Source organism: Homarus americanus, unplaced genomic scaffold, assembly GCF_018991925.1.
Source record: "Homarus americanus isolate GMGI-L3 unplaced genomic scaffold, GMGI_Hamer_2.0 scaffold13480, whole genome shotgun sequence".
Lineage (NCBI taxonomy): Eukaryota > Metazoa > Arthropoda > Malacostraca > Decapoda > Nephropidae > Homarus > Homarus americanus.
Genome location: NW_024731939.1, coordinates 49,070 through 57,857, shown reverse-complemented (window position 1 = coordinate 57,857; position 8,788 = coordinate 49,070). Strand labels below are relative to the sequence as shown.

General features: G+C 33.6%; 1 long non-coding RNA gene across 2 annotated transcripts; it reads left to right on the top strand.

The window, feature by feature from the left end:
• The first annotated feature begins 129 nt into the window (after positions 1-129).
• On the top strand, positions 130-8,437 carry LOC121868085. Of its 2 annotated transcripts, XR_006089308.1 has the most exons (7): positions 130-264; positions 656-813; positions 1,533-1,673; positions 3,377-3,517; positions 5,741-5,802; positions 6,757-6,872; positions 8,353-8,437. It is a non-coding gene; the product is annotated as an uncharacterized LOC121868085 (long non-coding RNA). The 2 variants fall into 2 exon arrangements; XR_006089307.1 differs by lacking the exon at positions 5,741-5,802.
• The last annotated feature ends 351 nt before the right edge of the window (positions 8,438-8,788 follow it).

Here is an 8,788-nt window from a genome sequence, read left to right as displayed (position 1 = left end):
ATTATAATGTAGGAAAACCTGTAGACCTACACATTTGTTTTACTACGTACAATAGAATGTCACATTATTGTTTTATTGTCTAATTTTGGTGCTGTATATTCAGTTGATCATGATGTTGATTTTCAGTGGAAAACTGAATGCCATATCAACGTATTGAAGCTTTTGGCAACAGTCGGACAGTAATGAACACAAATGCCACCGCTTCACCAGATATTCAGCCTTGATTTTGATCACTCTGGACAAATTGCATCAGCTTCAGTACAAGTAAGAATTCTTATCATTTATAAAGTCTTATGAAAGATCGACTTGTAGCCTGTTCAGTTACTTTACTTGCTCATGTCAACTCTTTTTCATATGACAAATCACATTTTCCAAATCACATCATAAAATTTAATGTTCATTGCTTTGTGTGTGATGGAGCTGTTTTCTTTGTGACTACATTCAGTCATATGTCACAAATTCATGATGATGACAGTACTGTACTGTATTGTTACACCATCAATACTTGAGGCTCTTAATTCATAGGCTTTGATATTTATCATTTATTTTATAATATTTTTATTCTCTTAATTCAATTATTGTAGCAGATTACATACAAGATTCATTTTCAATAAAATTCTGAAATTTATGAGTACTGTGACTATAATTCTTCCAGGTGTACATGCCAAAAAAACTCGAGTGGTTCGCGACCTGAAGGGGAACCAAACTATCATATATTCTATCAACTCCTCTCTGGTGCAGACAATGACCTCCAGGATCACTGGGCCTTGACAACCTGTCTGAGCCAAACCTCTTATGACACCACTACAAAGGGTAAGGGTACTGGACCTTAATACAGAAATAAGTTATACCGTATACATGTACATTGTCCAGGTGTTATTAAAAACTACTGTTGTCCCATTATTACTTAGCCAAGGGCATGAATAGATATGAGCAGGCCTTAAATAATTATCACCATGTGTATTTGCTCACTTGTTCTGTCGAAAAGTGTATTACAGTACTTGTATAACTAGCCTGGTCCTCAGAACGCTTGACATCATGATGTAGTTTGTTGTAAATCCCTGTGTGATTTGTTCAGTACTGTTCTCTACTGACTGTTAATTTCACAGCTCGCTCTGTATAATACAGTTGAATAATCATATTTGCATCTTTGGCTCTGGGTGGTGTGGTTATTTAGTCTAAATTCTAATACTGTATCACCTAAAAGTCCAGTTTCCACTTTAGCTTTGTGAAGTCTAGTAACTAGGTTTAATGACTAGAATAAACTTAAGATTTAGTAACTTTTAGTGTGAATTATAAGTGCAGTGAATCATTGCAAGCTTGCAACTGTAAAATTAAAAATGTCAAGCATGCAGCCTTGGCAAGAAATCCGTAACTTCCCTTGTTTATACCTTATTTTGTTGACATTGATGCAAATATGTAACCTTGGTACACATGGACACAGTATACCTCTACAATACAGTATTTGTTATGTTGTCTTCATAAGCTACTCTAACAACTAACCTAACATGAATATTATAATTTTACCACAGAGTGAAGATCGACAAAAGGCTGGCATAGCTTGGGCGAGAATCGGGCTGCTCTTGGCGTACTGGGAGTATCACCTGATGAACAGAATACTATTTGAGTGTCCTGCAGCAATATATCATCTTGAACTGCAGGAGCTGTTAGAAGTAAGAGATAAGATTTATGCTTTATATGATTTTTATTTTTATGTAGATAATTAAAGTTAATTTTTTGGAGTTAATGCATAATAAATGTGGTGATGTAAAATGGATTAACATTTGTTAAGTGTATTTTTCTAACTACTGTAGGCTATTTCATACCTGATGAGGTTCATGGTTGAATAATAATAGATCAATGGGTATTTATGTATCACATGAGTACTGAATAGTTACTGTTACAATAAGATGGTTATGGGCATCTGTTTGGGAGGGGCAATGGGTCTTGTGGATTATTCTTGTGTCATGCTTATGTACAGGAAAGATCTCCAAGTTCAAACCCAGTTGTGTAAATATTGATATATGATGCACTTGACAAATGCAGCTTACAGTATAGGCTATTATACTTTGATGTAGTCTGTGTACACTTGGGATAAGTTTTAAACATGAAAATTTTTATTGTTCATGGATGGTGTTAATCTGTATGATTGAACATTTATGTTGTTCATGGTGCTAATCTGTATGCTTGTGTTTATTGTATGCAGTAAGAGATATTGCCATGTAATTGTTTCATGGAACTTCTTCTTAATAAATTCATATAAACTTGATGTATCAAGCTCATTTTACAGTATAGTAGTAAGTTTTGCTATAAACTTATAAAATAATAATATTAAGCCTACCAAACTTGAATGTTGGAGCAAGCATGGTACCCCTTTGCTGAGTGTAGGACAAAAATCCTCAAATAAATCCCTCCGAGGACAAAATACCTCTAGGATAAAAACCTGACCTAACTTTAAGAAACTTTAATTAAAAAAAGGGGTGATTTTGCTCTACTATGCACTTTAACTGATGGTTTTTCTTAGGGGCTCTTGTTCCTTGCTCTGTGTCTCGAGAGAATGTAAATTCACTTTTCTGAAATATTTATCGACATGAAAGGTTCCTAATATGGATTAGGTTTGTCATCCTTCTTGAATGCTTTCTAGAGAATCCTTACTATGCTAAACAGGGTTATAAAATATCACTGCTGTTTCTGTTATTGATGCTCTAGTATATAAACCCTAGTACAGTAGTTGTACCCTGTTAGTCTATTACATACACCAACACATTTTTGTCTAGATATTAGGTCCCTACTTACCATAACAGCATCCGGAAAATCTTTATCACAAGTTAATTTCTTATTTCTTCCGTATTCACGTGATAGCTGGTTACCCTGTTTCCATTTCCTAGCCTTAGAACTTTACATTTCTTCATATTAAATTGTAATCTGCCTTATTTTGGTTCAAGTAAAAGCTTGTTTTGGTCTTTCTATATATACTTTGAGTTTTCAAAAAGAATAATTACTGGTATATGCTCTATTTTTGTGAAAGCCAGGTTTTTGGGCAGGACACCAGAATTGTGTGTGTGTGTGTGTATATATATATAATATATATATATATATATATATATATATATATATATATATATATATATATATATATATATATATATATATATATATATATTATCATATATATATATAATGATTTAATATATATATATATATATATATATATATATATATATATATATATATATATATATATATATATATATATATATATATATATATATATATATATACCAGTATATCATTGCAATACTGTGTACACCCTTTCACTGAGTCTAGATTTAATTACAGGGTACAGTACTCATTTTTATTTTTTTATGACTTGCAGCTGCCACTGGTAACAAGTTCCAGTTCAGTAAGCCAGGCAGTGCCCAGCGTGCTCAACCCTCCTTGGAACATCAGTTGAAGAATTGGCTCGTTCTATCTTTTATGCCACACCTACCACACCTTCTACTAGAGCCTCATTCAGGTTTGTTATCACCTTCATGTTTATTGCATCTTCAAATGTATGTACTGTATATGTTTACACATGTTGACTTTGAGTGAAAGTTTGTTTATGTGTGAGGTGTACTTGTATGCATGACTTTACAGTATAGGAGTTATCAATAGTACATGCCTTTGATTTTTTAACTATTTTCTCAATATGAGAGATGGTAATGTGATAGATATTGAATTTGCATCAGTAATTAAATTGCTTTGCTTTCTTATAGTAATGCCAACCAGAAGTTAAGTGAGTTATAGTTCATGACACAAAACAAAGAGCTGTGGAACTACTGAGTAACTGACAATACTGTAGTACAGTAATCTTGCTGTGACAAAGACTTGAGATGCTTTTGGGTTTTGCATATCAACCTCTTCTATATCTCTGTGTCCTTGATCCTGTTTAATTTTAAATGATCTGGTGAAGGTAATTTGATGTATTAAAAAAAAACACTCAAAATTGGTCTATTTGTTGTGGGAAATACCGAGCACAGAAACAGTAGTTGCTGTAGACAAGATGAGATTGGACTACCTGTATTTAATTTTTTATTAAATTATATTGGTCTCTGAAATTGAGAGTATACTGTACATTAAATGGAAGGCATTTTGTTTAGGTTGTTAATTAAATAATTTTAATATACAGATTTTACATGTACAGGTACTGTATACTGTATAAACATAGTTGATCAGTCAGTTAATTTTATTAAAGTGTGTTGTTCATTTGAGTGTAACTAAATACTGTATAAATGTTTAGGCCACTGAACAGAGGCTTCAGGCCACCATAAATGTAAATCTGGACTGTCTGTGTGCCAATGATAATTGTAATTTTAATACATGAGTACACTTAGCCCCAGTAGTGTTGTTGCCCTAAGTAACTATGGCCAGCAGGTCTGCAAACATTATACTGTAATGTACATTACAGTATCAAGAATACTCATTCTTTCCAGGCTTATGGTAGAACTGTACCTCATTTGACAAAACTAAACACATCATTTTCAGACTGTAGATACTTTGAGCTTTGACTGAGTTTTCCATCTTCTAAATTTTTTGTACAGTATAGGTTAGTCCAGTATATCTGTGGAAATTAATAGATGCTGAACAGATGTTGCAGTTTGATAATACAATATAAGTCCTTCAAACCTAAGTTACATACAGGCCTTGTGGGCTAATAATTTTACAAAGTGACACAGTACAGGTATTGAAAGGCACTGTGAATTAATATTAAACTTTTATTTACAACTGCCTCAGTAATGTATTTAGAAATCTTGAGGTTTATATAAAGATTTCAGATGTACAGTGCTGTACAGTATAAAGTTTCTCTTTAACAGTCAGCCTAGTACTAATATAAGACAGAAAATAATCTATTTATTACATTTAATACAGTATTTGCTGGTGCAACAGTGTATCCTGAGTCCAAGAAATAGACAATGAAATTTTAAAAATCTCAATGGTGAAGTTTGTGTAAGAGGAGAGGAGTGTAACCCAGATGATGCCACTTTGTTTGTCTGTGGTGTCCAATGTTAGGTCATTGCTTATCATATTAACTTAGATTCTGTTTGAGAAATTGTCTTTTGCTTTTGATACTTAGTTTTCTATTTGATTATACAGTAACTACTGTAGTGTACCTACATATTGCATAAGGCCATTGAAATTTTCAACCTTTTTCCTTGCATTTCATGTTATCTCATCTAATGTTGATGTCTTGAAGCAATACAGAACTGTAATGACAATTTACAGAGGTAGTCTTTTAAAATTAAACATCTATTGATGTTTAATTCTGCATTAAATTATATAGTGAGCAATTTGTTTGTAGTACAGTAACTCCATATTTATAAAGGTCAGTACAAATTTTTGTTTAAAAATAACCCTGTACAGTAGTTATTTTTGTTCATAGTTTATGGCACTTGTTATACCACAGTGGAAAATAAAAACTTCACTTTAAAAAATATATATACAGTAGTACAGTACTAATACATAGAATGGGCAAAGTTTCTGAACTTTCTCTGGTAATTGTACAGTATTACTTTATCACCAATTTTCTTACATGTTTCATTTTTTCAGTCACATGTGTAAGTCAGATACTGTAATTGTAATAGCAAATTCTGCTCTTACATGCTTTAATAGTTTCCCGTTATGTATTAGTTTAGATATACCTAGGATCACAGGAGTTGGTAGGCATTTCTCTGAAACTATTCACGTCTTCTCTCTTCAGTGGTCTCACGATACATTTGATGAGATTATTGACATGATTCAACATGCTGGTTATGGTGATAGGTACAGTGTTTGGATTCCCTGACATTCTGGCACCTTCCTTGACCTCTTTAGTCATGCCTCCTCATGTGAGAAAAGTTTCCAAGTCACCTCAGAAGCTTGTGTAACACTCATGGAAAAATCCTTAAAAATTGATGACTTAGGTTGCACTGTTTACATAATGAGATATAGACTATGATGTAGCAGTAGTCTCCCTGTGGCCGTCATTCACCATTCATTGAAGACTCACACTTTGTTAGCCTCTACCTAAAAAAAAATTCTTCACTTACCCACTGCTCTCACCAGTGAATAGTCTGTCATTTTATTGTTGTTTAGAACCACTTCTCTGAAAACTCAGTTTGGTGTTCAGTCATGCAGTGCGGTTATAATAGTTAATGATATTAGTTTGCATGGTAACACGTTACTTAGGACCTTGTGTGCTGTCCTTGTACTGTACTGTTTATTGCTAAAAATATGCCTCTCCAGTGTCTGATTGTGAGTCCTTAGAAACATAACCATAATGATTTACATATTATGCACCCATCAACATTTGGCTGAATTCTCACAGCTGTCTCAATACCTTTGTTATGCAGTTACATCATTTACTAATCTGTAGAAGTTCACATTTCCAAAAAAAATAAAGTTTTTGGGCTATATTTTCAATTGATGTGTATTATCTGTCAAAACGGGAAGTAAAGAATTATTAAGCAGTAATTTTATTACAGTACTGCGTTAGATTTAACATACATATTTTAAGAAGACAATTTTTTAAGTCCTTAAAGTAGATGTTACACCAGTTCACATATTTCTTTCAATTGAACAATAACTTATTGATACTTTCATTGTGAATGGCATTATTTATGAAGTGAATTTCACATTTTGTCTTTCTCACAGTATCAGAACTTCAAACCTAAAACTGACAACTGTAGTTTGTTTTGTAAAGGGCAAAGTAACAATGACTTTTATTTTTTCCAACAGAACTGCATCACCAACAGAGGCCCACTGAGGCGTCCTGAAGGTCTGGAGGCTCTAGAGGGCATGGCAACTGGTCTATATAGTGAAGCATTCAATGCCATTGTGGCTCTCATCAATAGGTTAGTTGATACTGTACAGTACTTTTAATTTAGTGTACAGTACTGTATTGTCCTTCTTATTTTGATTTAATCAGTAGTGGAAAGAGGTTATAGGAACTGAAAACACTCTCTGGAATGGGGAAAAGGAATGGCCATGTTTACCAAATATGTATTTAAAGACCCAGATTTTAGTGATATGAAATTTGAATTGGATTAAAAATAAACCACATTGAATATATAAAGACCTAGTAAATTACTTCCTTTTCATTAATAATAATTATGGCACAGGAGCTAAGTACAAGACATTAACCACCAGTTCCCTTGACTATAACTCTCACAATAATAAACCTTTGACTTTGTGTCTTAATACTGTACATCAGATTTATATTCCCTACTACACAGTCAGGTGGGTCTTACAGAAATTATTTTCAGTTTTGTAGATCAACACAAGTTTTTTTTTCCCTTATTGTAACCAACTTATTACATTTGCATACAGTACTCCTTACTGTTTTAATACCCTGTACTGTATTAATTTGTCCTATACGTCAGCCCTGCTCTCTCCTCTCTATCTTTCACTTCCCAACCTCTTTCTCTTCCACAACCATCTTGTTTCTCATTACGTTTATTCTTACAGACTTCTCACATTCTCTCTCTAACCATTAATGGAATAATAAATATTTCATGAAAAGGTCTTAGTTTAGGTACATTACATTATTTCTTGCAAACGTCTTCAGAAATCTCATCAAATAGTATACTGTACCTCTACTTAGTTTAACTGAATAATTATTTCCTTGACATCAGTTAGAACAATTTCTTATAAACCTCATTGATTTTGCATCATGGATAAGTAAACAACTTCATGTCAATTAAGGTTTCAAGTAACTTCAAAAGTATAGACATTTTTAAACTAACCCAAAAACAGTATATTGTTAGAATGATGAAACACGCAGTTCCATTGTTAAAGGTCCTGTTACAGTACAGTTCTATCCTCCCTTTGCATCTTCATTGATCTTTAACGGTAACAGTTGCACTAGTCTTGAAATCTGCTGCCACCTCATGGTTACCGTCATGATATAAAGAGCTAAAAAGATATCAGAACCGAATCCCCAACCCGAACTCCAATACCAGAATTGAAATTTCCGACAAATCCCCAAAGCCAGAATTTTCCAGAAAATTCCTACCATTTAATGATTTTCCAGGACACATGTTCGAAAATTCTGAGAACATTTTCCTAACTACCCTAAAAATCCCGGGATGGGATATTTTTCTGGGTCCGAGAGATGATGTAATGGGCAATTTCTGGAACTTGTGAACATTTTTCCATTACCCGTAAAATTCGGGACAGATTTTTTTCCAGCTTAGAGAGTCAAGCCATCTATAAATCTCTTACCCCCGAAGTGCTCTGTATCAACTGTTCAGCTAATGGAGATATCACTGTACTGCACTGTAAAATGATACAAAATATACATGCTGACAGACTGAAATCTCTGTGCAATTTCAGGTGTATATCAACGTCAGCTCACACTTCCAACTCCATACTGGTGGTTGATGCACCAGGCCTGCAAAATCCAGCTTCATGGGAGGACCTCAGGTGCTCATTTTCTCCAAGATCTCACAACTACACTCAAGAGCGCTTCCAGATGCTTTTCCATGACACCACTTTTACTGCTCCAGACTGATAGATATGCCCAGGTGGGCTTGTGTGGCACTCTGCTTCTAGTGATCATTATTATGCTAAGATTATTTTTTTTTAATATAACAGAATTATGCTGTTTTGGAGGAGGAAAAGAGTGTTCATGTGATGGGATACATGTAACTTTGTGTTATATGATAATGTTTATATGTATAAGTCTGCCTTCTTTTCTATGCGTAAATTTATACATCACAATTGTTAGAAGGCATTGAAAAATTCTCATCCAAGTTTTCGCTTCAGGAAA